Raw genomic sequence first — 17,301 nt, 5'->3', positions numbered from 1 at the left:
AGCATTTATTTAAAACATTTTTAAAAACTAGTAAGAATGGAGTAGGGACATGAACCCAGATATTCTGATTATGAGCACAGTGCTCATGCAATCACACATGGCACTCTGGGAGATAAAAGGAAATGTTTGAAGGAGGGGACTTTACTCTGAGATTCATTCAAGAATAGACAGTCCAGATTTCAACCTGGGTCCACAAAAGATGGTGTTAGCGTTTCCCAGGAAGATTAGGCAGCTCCTTTTTGTTTTGTCAAAGCAGCTCAAAGTTAAAGATCTTTTTGAAGTTAAGGATCTTTGGTCAGCTATATTTAAGGCAGCAAACGGAAGGCCAGGGAAGAGGACATGGAAAGACAAATACAATCCAGATTGCTCTTGGAGGGCTTTGGCTGAGGGAGCCATTGGTATTAATCAAAGGCAATAAGATAATTAAACTAGGAAAATGAAATGAAAGTAACCCAAATTAGGAAGGAGTAAAATTATCTCTGTTCACAGATGAGATGATCTTCTATGTAGAAAATTCTAAAGATCTCTCTCTCTCTCTCTCTCTCTCTCTCTCTCTCTCTCTCTCTCTCTCTCTCTCTCTCTTCTCTCCTGTTAGAGACAATCAGTGAATTCAGGAAAGTTCCAGATACAAAATCAATTGTTTTTCCATACAATGAGCAATTCAAAAGTGGAATTAAGAAAACAGGTACACTTGCAATAGCATCAAAATGAATAAAATATTTACGAAAGAAGTTAAGGATGCAAAAGATTTGTACACTGAAAACTATAAAACATTACTGAAAATATTTTATAAAAATAATAAGAGTCAGAAATAATTGATTTAGGAGGCCTTTCAACAGTATTTCTCTTAATATGTGTCAAGAAACTAAACATTTCTTGGGCCATTAATAATGTTTGTCTTTCTGGCCAAATAAAATGACATGTGTAATAGTACTTAGACATGTGTGAAAAATAATCTGTAGGCCATATGATTTAGATTAATACTTTAAAAATAGTACTTAGAAATATAGAAATCTAGATAAATCTGAGCTTCTAAATAGCCAGCGAACTCACCGATGTATCAGTGACTTTCTGAAAGCTCCTGGTTCACAGACCCATGATCCTGAGTTGGTGAGCTGGACATTTCATGCTTCCCTCCCCTACCTGTCACCTTTTTTGTAGTATTCCTCGACTTTATTGATATATTTACACCATAAAATTCACTCATTTAAAGTATGCAGCTCAGTGGTGTTTAGTATATTCATAGAACTGTGCAACCATCACCAAGATCTCATTTTATAACATTTTCATCCCACCAAAACAAAAACTCCATGCCCGCTGGTCATCCATTAGACTCCCTCTCCCCAGGCCACAGCAACCACTAATCTACTTTCTGTCACTGTGGATCCTGGACATCCTATATAATAAAGAGGTAATATGCAAATTGCTGTCATTCCAACACACAAAATGGCCGTCCCCATGTGGACACAAGATGGCCAGTAGGGGAAGGCAGTTGTGGACGATCAGCCCTACAGGGGAGGGCAGTTAGGGGTGACTGGGGAGGGCAGTTGGGGGCGACCAGGCCTGCAGGGGAAGGCAGTTGGGGGAGACCAGGCCTGCAGGGGAGGGTAGTTGTGGGGGACCAGGCCTGCAGGTAAGGGCAGTTGGGGGGGACCAGGCCTGCAGGGGAGAGAAGTTAGGGGTGACCAGGCCTGCAGGGGAGGGTAGTTGGGGGGGACCAGGCCAGCAGGGGAGGGCAGTTAGGGGCAACCAGGCTTGCAGGGGAGGGCAGTTGGGGGGGGGGGCACGCCAGCAGGGGAAAGCAGTTAGGGGTGACCAGGCCTGCAGGGGAGGGCAGTTAGGGGCAACCAGGCCTTCAGGGGAGGATAGTTAGGGGCAACCAGGCTGACAAAGGAGGGCAGTTAGGGGTGACCAGGCCAGCAGGGGAGGGCAGTTAGGGGTGACCAGGCCAGCAGGGGAGGGCAGTTAGGGGCAATCAGGCCAGCAGGGGAGCAGTTAGGCATCGATCAGGCTGGCAGGGGAGTGGTTAGGGGGTGATCAGGCTGGCAGGCAGAAGTGGTTAGGAGCAATCAGGCAGGCAGGCAGGTGAGCTGTTGGGAGCCAGCAATCCTGGACTGTGAGAGAGATGTCCCAGATTGGAGAGGGTGCAGGCTGGGCTGAGGGACACCCACCCCCTCCCCGTGCACAAATTCCGTGCACCAGGCCTCTAGTTTCATATAAATGGCATCACACAACATGTGGCCTTTATGATTGGCTTCTCTCACTTAGTGTGTATTTGTGGTTTATCCACTTTATAACGTGTATCAATACTTTATTCTTTTTTAGGGCTGAATAATATTATACTGTATAGGTAGACCACATTTGTTTATCCATTCAGCAGTTGATGAACATTTGAGTTGTTTCTACTTTTTTGGCTATTATGAACATCCATGCACACATTTTTGTGAGGACATATGTTTTTCAATTCTCTTGGGTATGTACCTAAGAATAAAATTCCTGGGTTATATAGTAACTCTAAGATTAACAATATTATTTTAACAATCATATGAGGAGCTGCCAAATGGTTTTCCTAAGTTGCAGACCATTTGTTAGTGAGTTATAAGTTTTTTTTAATATATTCTAAATACAAATCCTTTATCAGACATATGATTTATAAATATTTTCTTTCAGTGTGTGGGTTATCTTCATTCTCTTAATAATGTCCTTTAAAGTACAAAATTTTTCAGTGTTTTAGGTTTTTAGTTTTAATGAAATCCCATTTCTTTTGTCACTTGTGTTTATGGTGCTATAGCTAAGAAACTGTTGCCTAACTCGAGATCACAAGAATCTATTCCTAAATTTTCTTCTGCAAGCTTTATCTTTTTAACTCATATGTACATCGATGATCCATTTTGAGTTCATTTTGTATACCCCATGAGGTAGGGATCCAACTTCATACTTTTCCATTTGAACATTCAGATGTCCTAGTACTATTTATTGAAAAGACTATTCTCTCTCATTAAATTATCTTGGAACTCTTATTGAAAATTAGTTTATCATATTCTGACACAAAGAAGCATAGAACAGACTGTCTAATCTCAGAGGGAAGGTGGGGTTAGGTGGGTGGGTGGATGGGAAGAGATCAACCAAAGAACTTGTATGCATATATGCATAACCCACGGACACAGACAATAGGGTGGTGGAGGCCTGGGACATGGGACGGGGTGGGCTAGAATGGGTCAGTGGGGGGATATGGGGATGGACATATGTAATACTTACAACAATAAACATTTTTTTTAAAAAAAAATCAATTGATCATAAATATAAATGTTAATATCTGGACTCTCAATTATATTCCATTCATCTATATGTTTGTCCTTATGCCATACCACACTGTCTTGATTACTCTAACTTTGTAGTAAGATTGGAAACAGGGAAGTCTGAGTTTCCCAATTTTCTCTTTTTCAAGGTACTTTTGGCAATTCTGTATCCCTTTCATTTCCATAAAATGTTAGGATTAGTTTATCAATTTCTACAAAAAGGAATCTAGGACTTTGGTAGGGATTATAATGAATCTACAGATAGATATGGAGAGTATTACCATTAGAACAATATTTTAACTCTATCAATGCATAAACATTGGATGTCTTTTTATTTCTTTAAACCTTTAATTTTTAATAGTGTTTTGTAGATTTCAGCATACAAGTCTTGCACCTCTTTTGTTAAACTCATTCCTACATATATTATTATTTTCATGCTACTGTAGATCAAATTGTTTCCTTAATTTCATTTTTTGATTATTCATTGCTAACATAGAGAAATACAATTGGTTTGTGTATATTGATCTCATATCTTGCACCCTTGCTGAACTCATTGATTAGTTTTAATAGCTTTTTGTGTATTCCTTAGGATTGTCTATAATATAAGATTATGTAATCTTTGAGTAGAGATAGTTGTACTTCTTTTCTAATTTGATACCTTTAATTTCTTTTTCTTACCTAATTGCCCTCACTAAAGTCTTCAGCAAAAACTCTGGAATTAAATAGGATTGGTGAAAGCATTTTTTCCTGATTTTAGGGAGAAAGCATTCAGTCTTTTACCATTAAATTTCCACATATTGTGAATTTCACAAATTTCTTTTCACTGTTTATTGTTAATATAATTCAAATGATGTTAAAGAAAATAATTGGTATTCTTTTGAGCCATTGAAATTTACTTATCCTTATTTTGTGGTCTAGCATATGATATATTCTAGCAAAAATTTAATGTGCACTTGAGAAAAATGTATATTTTGCTGTTGTTGATTGGAGCATTTTATAGATGTCAGATGGATCAAGTTGATTAAAGTTTTGTTCAAGTCTTCTAATTCTTTGTTGATATTTTGAGATTGAACCTTCCAATTTTATTGTTTAATCTCTCTTTTCCCTTTAATTCTGTCAGCTTTTGCTTTATTATTTTGTGACTTTGTTGTGAGATGCATATTCTATATAATAAAAGCGTAATATGCAAATTGACTGAACGGCTGAACAACCAGTCAGCGCGGGGCAGGGCCAGCGCCAGGCCAGCCAATGCGCCCTGCAGATGGAAGGTACGGCGATGGGGTGTGGGGGGGGGGAGGTGGCAGTGACCAGCGGCAGGAGAGGGGCGATTGGGGGTGTGGGGTGGGGCTGGCTTCTAATCCACGCCCAGTCGCCTCCCACAGAGGGAAGCCAAACTGCGGCTTAGGGCCTGCTCCCCATCAGAAGGACATCCTCTGAGGGCTCCCAGACTGTGAGAGGGCACAGGCCGGGCTGAGGGACAACCCCCTCCCCACCCCCCAGTGCATGAATTTTCGTGCACCAGGCCTCTAGTATGTTTATAATTAACATGTCTTCCTGATGAATTGATGACTTTATTACTATAAAATGTTTTTTGTAACAATTTTTGCCTTAAAATCTTATTTGTCTAGATTTGTTTAGCCAATTCAGCTCTCTTTTGGATACTTTCTGCTTTGTATATTGTTTTTCATTCTTTTGAATTTAAGGAATGTTTCTTGTAGACAACATATAAATGGGTAATGTTTCTGCATATATTCTGCCAACCTGTGCCTTTTGATTGGAGTGTTTCATCCACTTACATTTACTGTAATTACTTACAAGGTAGGATTTATGTCTGACGTTTTGCTATTTGTTAAATATATATTTTCTACTGTACCAATTTGATTCCTTTGTTGTTTCTGTTACTATACTTTTAAAGTCATTTTAATAGTGGTTATCCTGGGGATTAAAATTAGCAGTTTAACTTTAAAAAATTTAGTTCAGTTTAATACTAGCTTTATTTCAATAGTATATAAAATCTTTGTTTTAATATACATTCCAAGTACATCATTTTTATACTTATTGCCTTATGTAGTTGTTTATTTAATTAGAAAAAAGTAGAAACAAAAATATATTTGTACCATCTTTTTTTTATTTACCTATGTACTAACCTTTACTTATGTATTAGTTTTATTCCTTCCTATGGGTTTGAGTTGGCATCTAGTGTCATTTCAGCCTGAAGGGCTTCCATTAGTATTTCTTGATGTATAACTCTGCTAGTGACAAATTGTATCAGTTTGTTTATTGGGAATATCTTTATTTCTCCTCCATTTGTGAAGGATACTTTTGCTGGATATAGAATTCTTGGTTGACAGTCCCTTCCTTTCAGTACTTTAAATGTCATCCTACTGCCTTTTGGCCTCCTTTGGTTTCTGATGAAGATCCTTTATATGTGATGAGTCACCTCTCTTGCTGCTTTCAAGATTCTCTTTTTGTCTTTGTCTTTCTAAAATTTGATTATGAAGTGTCTTTATATAGATTAATTTGAGTTCACCTTACAGTTCATTGAGCTTCTAGGATGTGTAGATTAATGTTTTTCATAGAATTTGGAAAGTTAGGGGCTGTTATTTCTTTAAATATTCTTTCTTCCTCTTTCTCTCTTCTCTCCTGAAACTCTCATTTTGTGTATTCATATGTTTAATTGTATCTACAGGTCTCTAAGGCAGTATTCATTTATTGATTTTTTTTCTTTCTACTCATAGGACTGAATAATCTTAATTGGCCTATCTTCAAGTTCATATTCTTTCTTCTGAAACTAAAATTTGCTTTTGAACACCTCTAATGAACTTTTGTGTTTCAGTTATACTTTTAAACTCTATGAACTGTAGTGAGTTTTTTAAAAATTATTTCTTTCTCTTTATTGATTTTTCCTAATTGGTAAGATAACATTGTCATACTTTATGTTTTTTTTTTTTATCCTAATGTAGTTATAATAGCTGATTTAAAGTCTTTGTCTACTAAGCCCACCATCAGTCCCCTCCCCTGAGAGACATTCTCTCTTGGCTCTCTTTTTTTCCTGGTATGTGTCATATTTTTCTTTTTCTTTGCATGTCTCCATAACTTTTGTTGAAACTGTATATTTTAGATAATACATTGTATATTATAACAACTGTCATATCAGACCAACCTCCACTCTAAAGTTTGTTATTTTTGCTGGTATTTTGCAATATGTAGCCACTGAGTTCTCTGCTAGGTGTTTTTCTTTTTTTTATTATTGTTTTCATTGCTAAGCTTGGTTCTTAGGGATTATACTTGAGTCAGTATTATTTAGTGGTTAGCCAATAAACTATCAGAATGTTCCTTAAATGCTGTGTCTTTCACCCTTTGCTAAGGGAATCTGTATATAAAGGCATGACTTTAAGCTTTAGGCAATTCACTAAACAGACTTAGCTTTCATTTCCTGCTTATACAGGACCTTAATAACCAGGCATGAACTTGAGTGACTGGAACCTTCTCCTTTCCCAGTTCACATCTTATGTATACACACACTAACTTCTAGATGCCCAGAAATGTCTTAGAGCATTCTGAAGTTCCCTAGTTCTAGTTTTCTAGACCTCTGAGGCTTCCTTATAAATTTCCAGGCATGTTTTTTTTGCCTGAACTAAAATAACAGCCTTGAACCAACAGCTCTGATGTTTTCAGCAGATTGCTATTATTTTAGGTAATGTCCTCTTTTGTTTTAAGCTAAGCTCTGAGTCCAATCACATAATTCCAATACCCCGGACAAAGAAGTTTTCCAGGTAGTTGCTAATTCAGAAAAATATTGATTGTACCATATGGATGGGGCTTTTAATCAAGTTCCAATAGTGGTCAGTCCTCCCATTGGTTTTGATACAACTGGCTTTTCATGATTGCCACGCTACTGGACTGGAGAGAATAGGGGGATGGAACTAGTGAATGTTATATGACATAGACACCATGATTTTGCAGAGGTTTGGTCATTTCTCTTGAATAAATAATTTTGAGTTTGTTCTGTGGCTCTGGCTAAATTCTAGAGTTCTGAAATGGTTGATTATAGGTGTTTAGTTGAGTTTCTATGTTTTTGTAAGAAAATAGTTCCACTGACTTTCTTGCTCTGCCATTCAAGAACACTTCTCTATTCTAAGTGTTGTCTTTTTTGTCATATTTCCACTTTTATAATTAGAATAATATGTGGGAATGTTAAACCAGTGTCCCCTTGTCCTTTCTCAAGAGCCGGGCCTGGCCAACTCAGATTTTAGGGTTTCTTTTCAAATTATAGTTTCACAATATGGAAATAATATTCCTTCTTCTATTAAGGGAATCTATGCCAAGATGGAAGAAGTCAATCAATTGCACCTTTTGTCCTAGTGGATTACAGGAAAGAAAAGAGAGTTGACTAACTACTGTGAAGAGATCTCTCGTTTCTTTATTTTCTCCACTCAGAATGAATCCCAAGAGGAAGCATCCAGTGAGAGCATCCACATGTATATGCCTGGGGACCCTGGGGAGGGTACCTTGAAAGATGATCTTAAAGTTTCTTTCTTTGTTCCACAAGGTCTGTGCATGGTACTCAGCCATGTGACCAGATTTTGAGGTGCTAACAGGAATAGCAGACTAACTAGGACCCAAGGTCTGAATGAAATGATTACCACATTTGAAGTATCATATCAATGCCCTGGACTGTGGATTCTAGTCACAGATGCTCACATGTTTTCCACCAGATCATGTGAATCCAGCTGCACATGAAAGGTCACCAGTCCAGGGAACATTTCTGAATGGCTGCCCATGACAGAGTCCAGAGGAGGCCAATAAGGTTCTAGAAAATGCTACCTGAGTTCCAAACGTTTGTTATCCCTCCTGCATGAGATTTCCCTTGGAAGAAAGCAAGAGAAAGAGGCAGGAGTAGAGGTGGGGAGAGGAAATCTGAAAAGCATTTAACAAAAAGAGACTGAGTCATTCAAATTACACTATTCAAACTGGAAGAGCCTGTGATGCAAAAATTGGGAAATTGAAAGTCTCTGCCCTCACCTCCCAAGAGGATAAAAGAGGAAGATCAGACATGTCATGAAAAATAAAGAAGCTCAATTTTTTTTTTTTTACATCTAAGTGTAATTCAAGTCCATTTGTGATCCAATTGCTATCTCTTTTTCTAAGTCAGACATAAATATGCTGCTCTCCCCTCTTAATTTAACACAGGTTTACTCTGCAGCTATTCTCTCATATTCTTCTCTCCTTTCTCTTTTCTTCTCTGGTATTCCCAGCAGAAATGCTAGGGCTTGATCCGTCTGGCAGAAGCAAATTTCTATACTTGCTCTCACTGGGAATATCTTCATAAGGACATAGGACCAAGTTTCATTAAGATAGAGGACTCCAAATACTTCTGTTTCCTCTGCCTTGAATGCTCTCCACCTCTTCCCCTTCTACACCTGACTACAAGTCCTTGATGAGTCAACTTGAACCTCTGTTTCCTATTCCCCAGTAATGACTCAAAACCAGTCCCTTAGGCCCCCACAGCACCCTATCCATCTCCATCTTCCTCCCTCCAACATGTGTTCACTTCTCCGTTTTCCCCACTGGTCTGTGAGCTCCTGGAGGCCTATCCTGTGTTTCATTTGCTTTTTCTCAATAACTCTTTAGTGCATGGAAAAATAGAAGGCACTGGGTGTTTATTACTTTTGATTCTGTGTCTCAAATTTTACTACTTTGTACTTTTTGTTCGCTCAAATATTGAGCACCTACTATAGGTCTAGCATCACTAACTACTCATTCAGTAATAAAACCCAATCCCTAAAGTTGAGGGATTTATAATTCTATGTGATAGATAACTACACCTTCAAAATACATTATGTTGAGTATTTTAAGGAAAGAAGTTGTGAGATCAGAATAAACAAAGCCCTAACTTTCATGAGGGATCAAGGTAGACTTCATATAGAAGGACACGTTTTATTTGAATCTCAAAGAATGAGTCAAATTCGATGTGAAAAGTATGGTGGTGGCCATTGAATAGTATATACAAGCAAGAAGAGACAGTTCAGGTTTACATGTTCAACACTTATTCCATCCAAGAGCTGAAAGGATGGATATAGGTTGTCTAAAAGTCTTAACTGTATTTACCAGTTGGAAACTAGGAGGTATTTGAATCACAACCCCATGTCATGAGCTTTCAGTACCAACTTAATTCCTAAATAAAACTACAGACTTCATCATTATGTTTAGATTGCCAATGGCTTTCATTTATACAAGCCATTACAAAGGTGAGAAAGGATTTTCAGTGTCATCTCTTCTAATATCCCTGAAAATGTGGAATCCTTCCTGGAGTATTCATGTCAGGAGGTCTTCCCATAGTCTGGCCCATGTTCTGGCCATGTTTCCTCTGATACTTACTTTAGTAAAATGCAAAAGATGCACATGCATTGTATAATCCTAAATGTCATCTTTACTCAAAACCAGTGTTAAAACCAGTGGCATTGAACTGTATGAAGGTAATATTAGAAGCATATCTGGATTTTCTAGCAACTGCTCTGGTTTGAGGAAGTGAATAATAGGGGTGAGGGAAATAATGATTTTCAGTGTGTGAAACTCTTGAATGTTAATGTGCACTATACTAGAACAGTGTGTGTGTGTGTTTTATTTGTGTACTATACTTTGCTATTTCTCTTTCTCTGGTTAAGTAAACCTCTGCCTTTTACATGCTTTGATGTGTCTGTAATTCAATCACTACTCACCTAATAAATATTCATTGAGCATCTACAATGAGATCTTAACTATCAATGTAAAACATAGACAATAGCAATATAAAGGATAAATATCAAAAAGTCTATTTAAGGTGATAACGATACCTACAGTGAAGGCAAAATAATATACATAATACAAGAAGATTATCATAAATGTAACTTTGTAAATCACATAATGTTTTATTTGAGATGCTGGGAGTGACTAGATACCAAATCAATGCTAAAGAAAATAGGTGCTTTCAAAATCAGAGAAAGCCCGCTGGCATGGCTCAGTGGTTGAGCATTGACGTATGAACTAGGTCATGGTTCAATTCCAGGTCAGGGCATATACCCAGGTTGCAGGCTGATCCCCAGTGTGGGGCATGCAGGAGGCAGCCAGTCAGTGGTTTTCTCTCATCATTGATGTTTCTCTCTCCCTCTCCTTTCCTCTGTAAAATCAATAAAAATATTTTTTTAAAATAAAATCAGAGAGAGAGGAAGAAAGCCTTCAGTGGGTTGTATGAGGTCAGGGGAAAGAGCACAGAGGGGAGAGAGGTTGTGGGAATTGTAGCTTGAGCTGAGAATAGGCAAACTGGTGGCTGAATGGTTACGTTTGTGGGGAGCAATGGGAATGTGATTAGGAAAGGACATACAGAGGGCTTCTGGGGAGCCAGCAACAGTCCAGTTTTTTAATTAAGTGGTAATTATATGAGTGTTTATTTGTTCTTTGAAATGTTCTCTTTGTGTTAAATTCCACAATAAAATCATTTAGAAAAGAGATGAATGTGTGGGGAAGACTCTATCACGTCAAATTGTTCTTGAAGGCTGTGCTGACACTGGGAAATCAGAAATGAGTAAGACATAGTCATGGCACTCAAGAAGCTCTCATACACAGTGGTGCCTGGAGGTCAGTCCAGAAAGGGAGACTAGGATAAGGTCATGAGCTCTTTACACACACGCTGCTGAGGCCCTTGAACTTTTCCCAATCAGTAATAGAGAACCACTTAAGAGTTTTAAGGGGAAGCTAAGTTTTAAGAGGTATAGTTGAGAGTACAATATCTCTGATAAAGTCTTACGTTGTTTTAACTTTATCACATGCATGCTTTCTTCCCCAGTAGTTTTTAGCTTCTGAAAAGCTATGTCATAACTTATATTTTCCAGAATAGTGTACATAATCCTTATGAGTAAATATAGTAAATACAATTTAGCTGCTTTAATTCTTTCTTTAATCACAAATTCTTCATTTTATTTACATTTATTATATCTTAACAACTTTGAGATTTTTAAAGCCAATTATTACCTAAAGCATATTCTTTTTTTTAAAATTTCTGTATTGATTATGGTGTTATATATGTGTCCTTATTCCCCCATTACCACCCACTCATGCCCTCACCCCCCTGTTGTCTGTGTCCATTGATTAGGCTTATATGAATGCATACAAGTCCTTTGGTTGATCTCTCCCCCTTACCTCCACCCTCCCATACCTTCCCTCTGAGGTTTGATGGTCTGATCAATGTTTCTCTGTCTCTGGATCTGTTTTTGTTCATCAGTTTATGTTGTTCATTATATTCCATAAATGAGTGAGATCATGTGATATTTATCTTTCTCTGACTGGCTTATTTCACTTAGCATAATGCTCTCCAGTTCCATCCATGCTGCTGCAAACGGCAAGAACTCCTTTTTTATGCAGCGTAGTATTCCATTGTGTAGATGTACCATAGTTTTCTGATCCAGTCATCTGCTGATGGGCACTTAGGCTGTTTCTAAATCTTAGCTATGGTGAATTGTGCTGCTATGAACATAGGGGTGCATATATCCTTTCTGATTGGTGTTTCTAGTTTCTTGGGATATATTCCTAGAAGTGGGATTACAGGGTCAAATGGGAGTTCCATTTTTAGTTTTTTGAGGAAGCTCCATACTGTTCTCCACAGTAGCTACACCAGTCTGAATTCCCACCAGCAGTGCATGAGGGTTCCTTTTCTCTGCATCCTCACCAGCACTTGTCATTTGTTGATATGTTGATGATAGCCATTCTGACAGGTGTGAGATGGTACCTCATTGTCGTTTTGATTTGCATCTCTCAGATGATTAGTGACTTTGAGCATGTTTTCATATGCCTCTTGGCCTTCCTTCTGTCTTCTTTCGAAACGTATCTATTTAGGTCCGTTGCCCCTTTTTTGATTGGGTTGTTTATCTTCCTTTTGTTAAGTTGTATGAGTTCCCTGTAAATGTTGGAGATTAAAACCTTATCGGTGATAACATTGGCAAATATGTTCTTCCATGCAGTGGGCTTTCTTGTTGTTTTGTTGATGGTTTCTTTTGCTGTGAAAAAGCTTTTTATATTGATGTAGTCCTATTTGTTTATTTTCTCTTTAGTTTCCATTGCCTAGTAGCATTACAGTGAAGAAATTGCTTCGGCATATGTCTGAGATTTCACTGCCTGTGGATTCCTCTAGTATTTTTATGGTTTCCCATCTTATGTTTAAGTCCTTTATTCATTTTGAGTTTATTTTTGTGTATGGTGTAAGTTGGTGGTCTAGTTTCATTTTTTTTTGCATGTATCTGTTCAATTTTCCCAACACCATTTACTGAAGAGACTGTCTTTACTCCATTGTATGTTCATGCCTCCTTTGTCGAATATTAATTGAGCATAGTGGTTTGGGTCGATTTCTGGGTTCTCTTTTCTATTCCATTGATCTATATGTCTGTTCTTGTGCCAGTACCAGGCTGTTTTGAGAACAGTGGCTTTGTAATACAGCTTGATATCTGGTATTGAGAGCCCACCTACTTTGTTCTTTCTCAGGATTGCTGCAGCTATTCAGGGTCTTTTTTTTAATCCAGATGAATTTTTGGGAAGTTCATTCTAGGTCTGTTAAATATGCCGTTGGTATTTTAATGGGGAGTGCATTGAATCTATAGATTGCTTTGGGTAGTATGGACATTTTAATGATGTTGATTCTACCAACCCATGAACACGGTATGTTCTTCCATCTGTTTACGTCTTCCTCTATCTCTTTTTTCAGTATCCTGTAGTTTTCCGCATATAGGTCTTTTACCTCCTTAGTTAAGTTTATTCCTAGGTATCTTAATTTTTTTGGTGCAATGGTAAATGGGATTGCATTTTTAGTCTTTATGTAAGTTCATTATTGGTGTATAGAAATGCCAGAGATTTCTTGGCGTTAATTTTGTATCCTGCTACATTGCCGAATTCATATATTAAGTCTAATAATTTTTTGATGGAGTCTTTAGGGTTTTCTATGTACAATATCATGTCATCTGCGAATAAGGACAGTTTTACTTCTTCTTTTCAATTTGGATGCCTTTTATTTCTTCTTCTTGTCTGATAGCAATGGCTAGTACTTCCAGTACTATGTCAAACAGGAGTGGTGAGAGTGGGCATCCCTGTCTTGTTCCTGTTCTTAGGGGAAATGGTTTTAGTTTTTGCCCATTGAGTTTGATGTTGGCTGTGCGTTTGTCATATATGGCTTTTATTATGTTGAGGTGTGATCCTTCTATTCCCACCTTGCAGAGAGTTTTTTCAAGAAAGGTGTTGGATTTTGTCAAATGCTTTTTCTGCATCAATTGATATGACTATGTGGTTTTTATCTCTCAATTTGTTTATGTGATGTACCACATTTATTGATTTGCAGATATTGTACCATCCTTGCATCCCTGGGATAAATCCTATTTGGTCATGGTGTATGATCTTTCTGATGTACTGCTGGATTCGATTTGCTAGAATTTTGTTGAGGATTTTGGCATCTTCGTTCATGAGGGATATTGGCCTGTAATTCTCTTTCATTGTGTTGTCATTTATCTGGTTTTGGTATTAGGGTGATGCTGGCTTCATAGAATGAGCTTGGAAGTGTTCCTTCCTCTTGTACTTTTTGGAATAGTCTTAGGAGGATAGGTTTTAGTTCTTCCTTGAATATTTGGTAAAACTCCCCTGTGAAGCTGTCTGGCCCTGGGCTTTTGTTTGCTGGAAGCTTTTTGATGACTGCTTCAATTTCTTCCATAGTTATTGGCCTATTAAGATTTTCAGAATCTTCCTGATTGAGTTTTGGAAGGTTGTATTTTTCTAGGAATATGTCCATTTTCTCCAGGTTGTCTAGTTTGTTAGAATAGAGTTGTTCATAGTATTTTTTAACAATCCTTTGTATTTCAGTGGGGTCTGTTGTTATTTCTCCTCTTTCATTTCTGATTTTGTTTATTTGGGTCTTCTCTCTTTGCTTCTTGGTGAGCCTGGCTAGAGGTTCATCAATCTTGTTAATCTTTCAAAGAACCAACTCTTGGTTTCATTGATCTTTTGTATTGATTTTTTTTTTTTTTTTTTGTCTCTAAGTCATTTATTTCTGCTCGGATCTTTATTATCTTCTTCCTTCTGCTCACTCTGGCCTTTTCTTGTTGCTCTCTTCCTAATTCTTTGAGTTGTAGTGTTAAATTATTTATTACCATTTTTTCTTGTGTTTTTTTTTGTTTGTTTGTTTGTTTGTTTGTTTTTTAGGTAGTCCTGTAGCACTATAAACGTCCCTCTTGGGACTGCTCTCATTGTGTCCCATGGATTTTGGATTGTTGTGTTTTTATTGTCATTATTTTCCAGGATGTTTTTAATTTCTTCTTTGATATCTTTGGTAACCCAATCACTATTTAATAGCATGCTATTCAGCTTCCAAGTGTTTGAATTTTGGGAGGCTGTTTTTATTGTCGTTTATTTCTAATATTGTGCCATTGTGGTTTGAGAAAATGCTTAATATGATTTCAATCTTCATGAATTTGGGGAGACTTTGTTTGTGACCCAATATGTGGTCTATTTTTGAAAATGTCCCATGTGCACTTGAGAGGAACGTATATTCTGTGGCTTTGGAGTGAAATGTTTTGAAGATGTCAATTAAGTCCATCTGATCTAGTGAGTCATTTAGGATTGCTGTTTCTTTGCTGATTTTTTGTCAAGAGGATTTATCCAGTGATGTCAGTGGGGTATTAAAGTCTCCTACTATGATTGTATTGTTGTCAGTCTCACCCTTGATATCTTCCAGGAGTTTTTTTTTATGTATTTGGGTGCTTCTGCATTCAGTGCATATATGTTTATCAGGGTTATATCCTTTTGTTGTATCAATTCCTTTAGTATTATGAAATGGCCTTCCATTTCTCTTGTTATGGCCTTCACTTTGAGGTCTATTTTGTCAGATATAAGAATTGCTACACCAGCTTTTTTTCATTTCCATTTGCCTGAAAGATATTTTTCCATCCCTTCACTTTCAATCTGTGTGAGTCACTTGTTCTGAGGGGGGTCTCTTGTAGACAGCATATATATGGGTCATGTTTTCTTATCCATTCACTCACTCGATGTCTTTTGATTGGATCATTTAGTCCATTTACATTTAAAGTTATTATTGAAAGGTAATTGTTTGTAGCCATGTTTATTTTTCGTGCCTGTGTTCTTTCTTACCTTTTTATTTCTTCTTTTTACACCAGCCCCTTTAGCATTTCTTGCATTGCTGGCTTGGTAGTGATAAATTCCCTTACCTTTTTTTTGTCAGTGTAGCTCCTTATTTCTCCTTCAATTTTGAATGATATCCTTGCTGGATAGAGTATTCTCAGATTCAGTCCCTTGGTTTGCATCACTTTGTAAATTTCCTTCCATTCTTTTCTGGCCTGATGTGTTTCTGTTGAGAAATCATTTGATAATCTAATGGGAGCTCCCTTGTATGTAACTTTCTGTCTCTCTCTTGCAGCCTTTAAGATTCTCTCTTTGTCCTGAACATTTGCCATCATAATTATGATGTGTCTTGGTGTGGGTCTTATCGGGTTCATCTTGTTTGGAACTCTCTGTGCTTGTGTGACTTTTTTCTTCCCCACATCAGGGAAGTTTTCTGACATTATTTCTTCAAATAGGTTTTCTAACCCTTGTTCCTCTTCCTGTTGTTTTGGCACCCCTGTTATTCATATGTTACTTCATTTCATGTTGTACCATAGCTCCCTTAGGCTCTCCTCCTGTCTTTTAATATTTTTCTCCAATTGCAGTTCAGTTTGGGTGTGTTTTGCTTCCTTGTATTCTAATTCACTAATTCGGTCCTCCACTTCTCCTAGTCTACTGTTGAAATTTTCCATGGTGTTTTTTATTGCAGCTATATCATTCTTCATTTCTTTTTGATTCTTACATAAGTTGACTTTTTCCTCCATCTGGTTTATAACCAGTATGACCCTTATTCTGAATCCTTTTTCTGACATATTGCTTGCCTCTGTTTCACTTAGCTGCTTTTCTGGGGTGATTCCTCCTTCTCGTTCCTTTGGGGGTTTCTTTGTCTACCCATTTTTGGTCTCACCAACTGATCTAGATGTCGAGTTGTGCAGGCGCTGCTCCTTGGGTGGAAGTGGCTCCTCAGGCTGCGGTTGCTTCTCTAGCGGTCGGTGAAGTGGCTGCTCCTCAGTTGGCAGCGGCTCCTTAGTTGGCAGCGGCTCCTCTGGTGAGTGCTGTTCGCAGCAGTGGTGTCTCCTCTGGCTGGTGGGGGATGCTGCTTGCACACCTGCTGTTCCCTGGACGGGGGTGGGCTGCTCATGTGGCTGATGCTCCTCAGACAGGGCAGACTGCTCACATGGCTGCTGCTCCTAGGATCGGGGCTGGCTACATGCTGCCACTGTTCCTCAGATGGGGCAGGCGGGTCTTGAGGCTGCTGCTTCTTGGACAGGGGCAGGTTGCTTGCCGGGCTGGTGCTCCTCGTGCAGCTGCTGCTCCTCGGACAGGGGATGGGCTGTTTGCATGTCTGCTGCTCCTCAGGCAGGAGTGAGCTGCACGTGTGGCTGCTGCTCCTTGGATGGGGGCAGGCCGCTCAACCAGCTGCTGCTCATCGGACAGGTGCAGGCTGCGTGTGGCTGCTGTCCTCAGACCAGTGCGGGCTGCACAGGACTGCCGCTCCTCAGACATGGGAAGTCTGCTCATGTGGCTGCTGCTCCTTGGTCCAAGGTGGGCTGCTCGGGTGGCTGCTGCTCCTCGAATGTAGGCGGGCTGCTTGCGGCGCTGCTGTTTTTCATACGGGGGCAGGCTGCTCAAATAGCTGCTGCTCCTCTGATGAGGGCATGCTGCTCGTGCGGCTGCTGCTCCTCAGATGGGAGCAGGTTGCTCGTGGAGCTGCTGCTCCTTGGACAGGTGCAGGGTGCAGGCTGCGTGCAGCTGCTGCTCCTCAGATTGGGGCAGGCTGCGTGGGGCTGCTGCTCCTCAATCGTGGGCAGGCTGCTCTTGCGGCTGCTGCTCCTCAGATGAGGCAGGCTGCTTGCATCATTGCTGCTCCTCC

The sequence above is a fragment of the Plecotus auritus genome, assembly GCF_963455305.1.
Source record: "Plecotus auritus genome assembly, chromosome: 12".
NCBI lineage: Eukaryota > Metazoa > Chordata > Mammalia > Chiroptera > Vespertilionidae > Plecotus > Plecotus auritus.
This window is presented reverse-complemented; position numbering follows the sequence as displayed.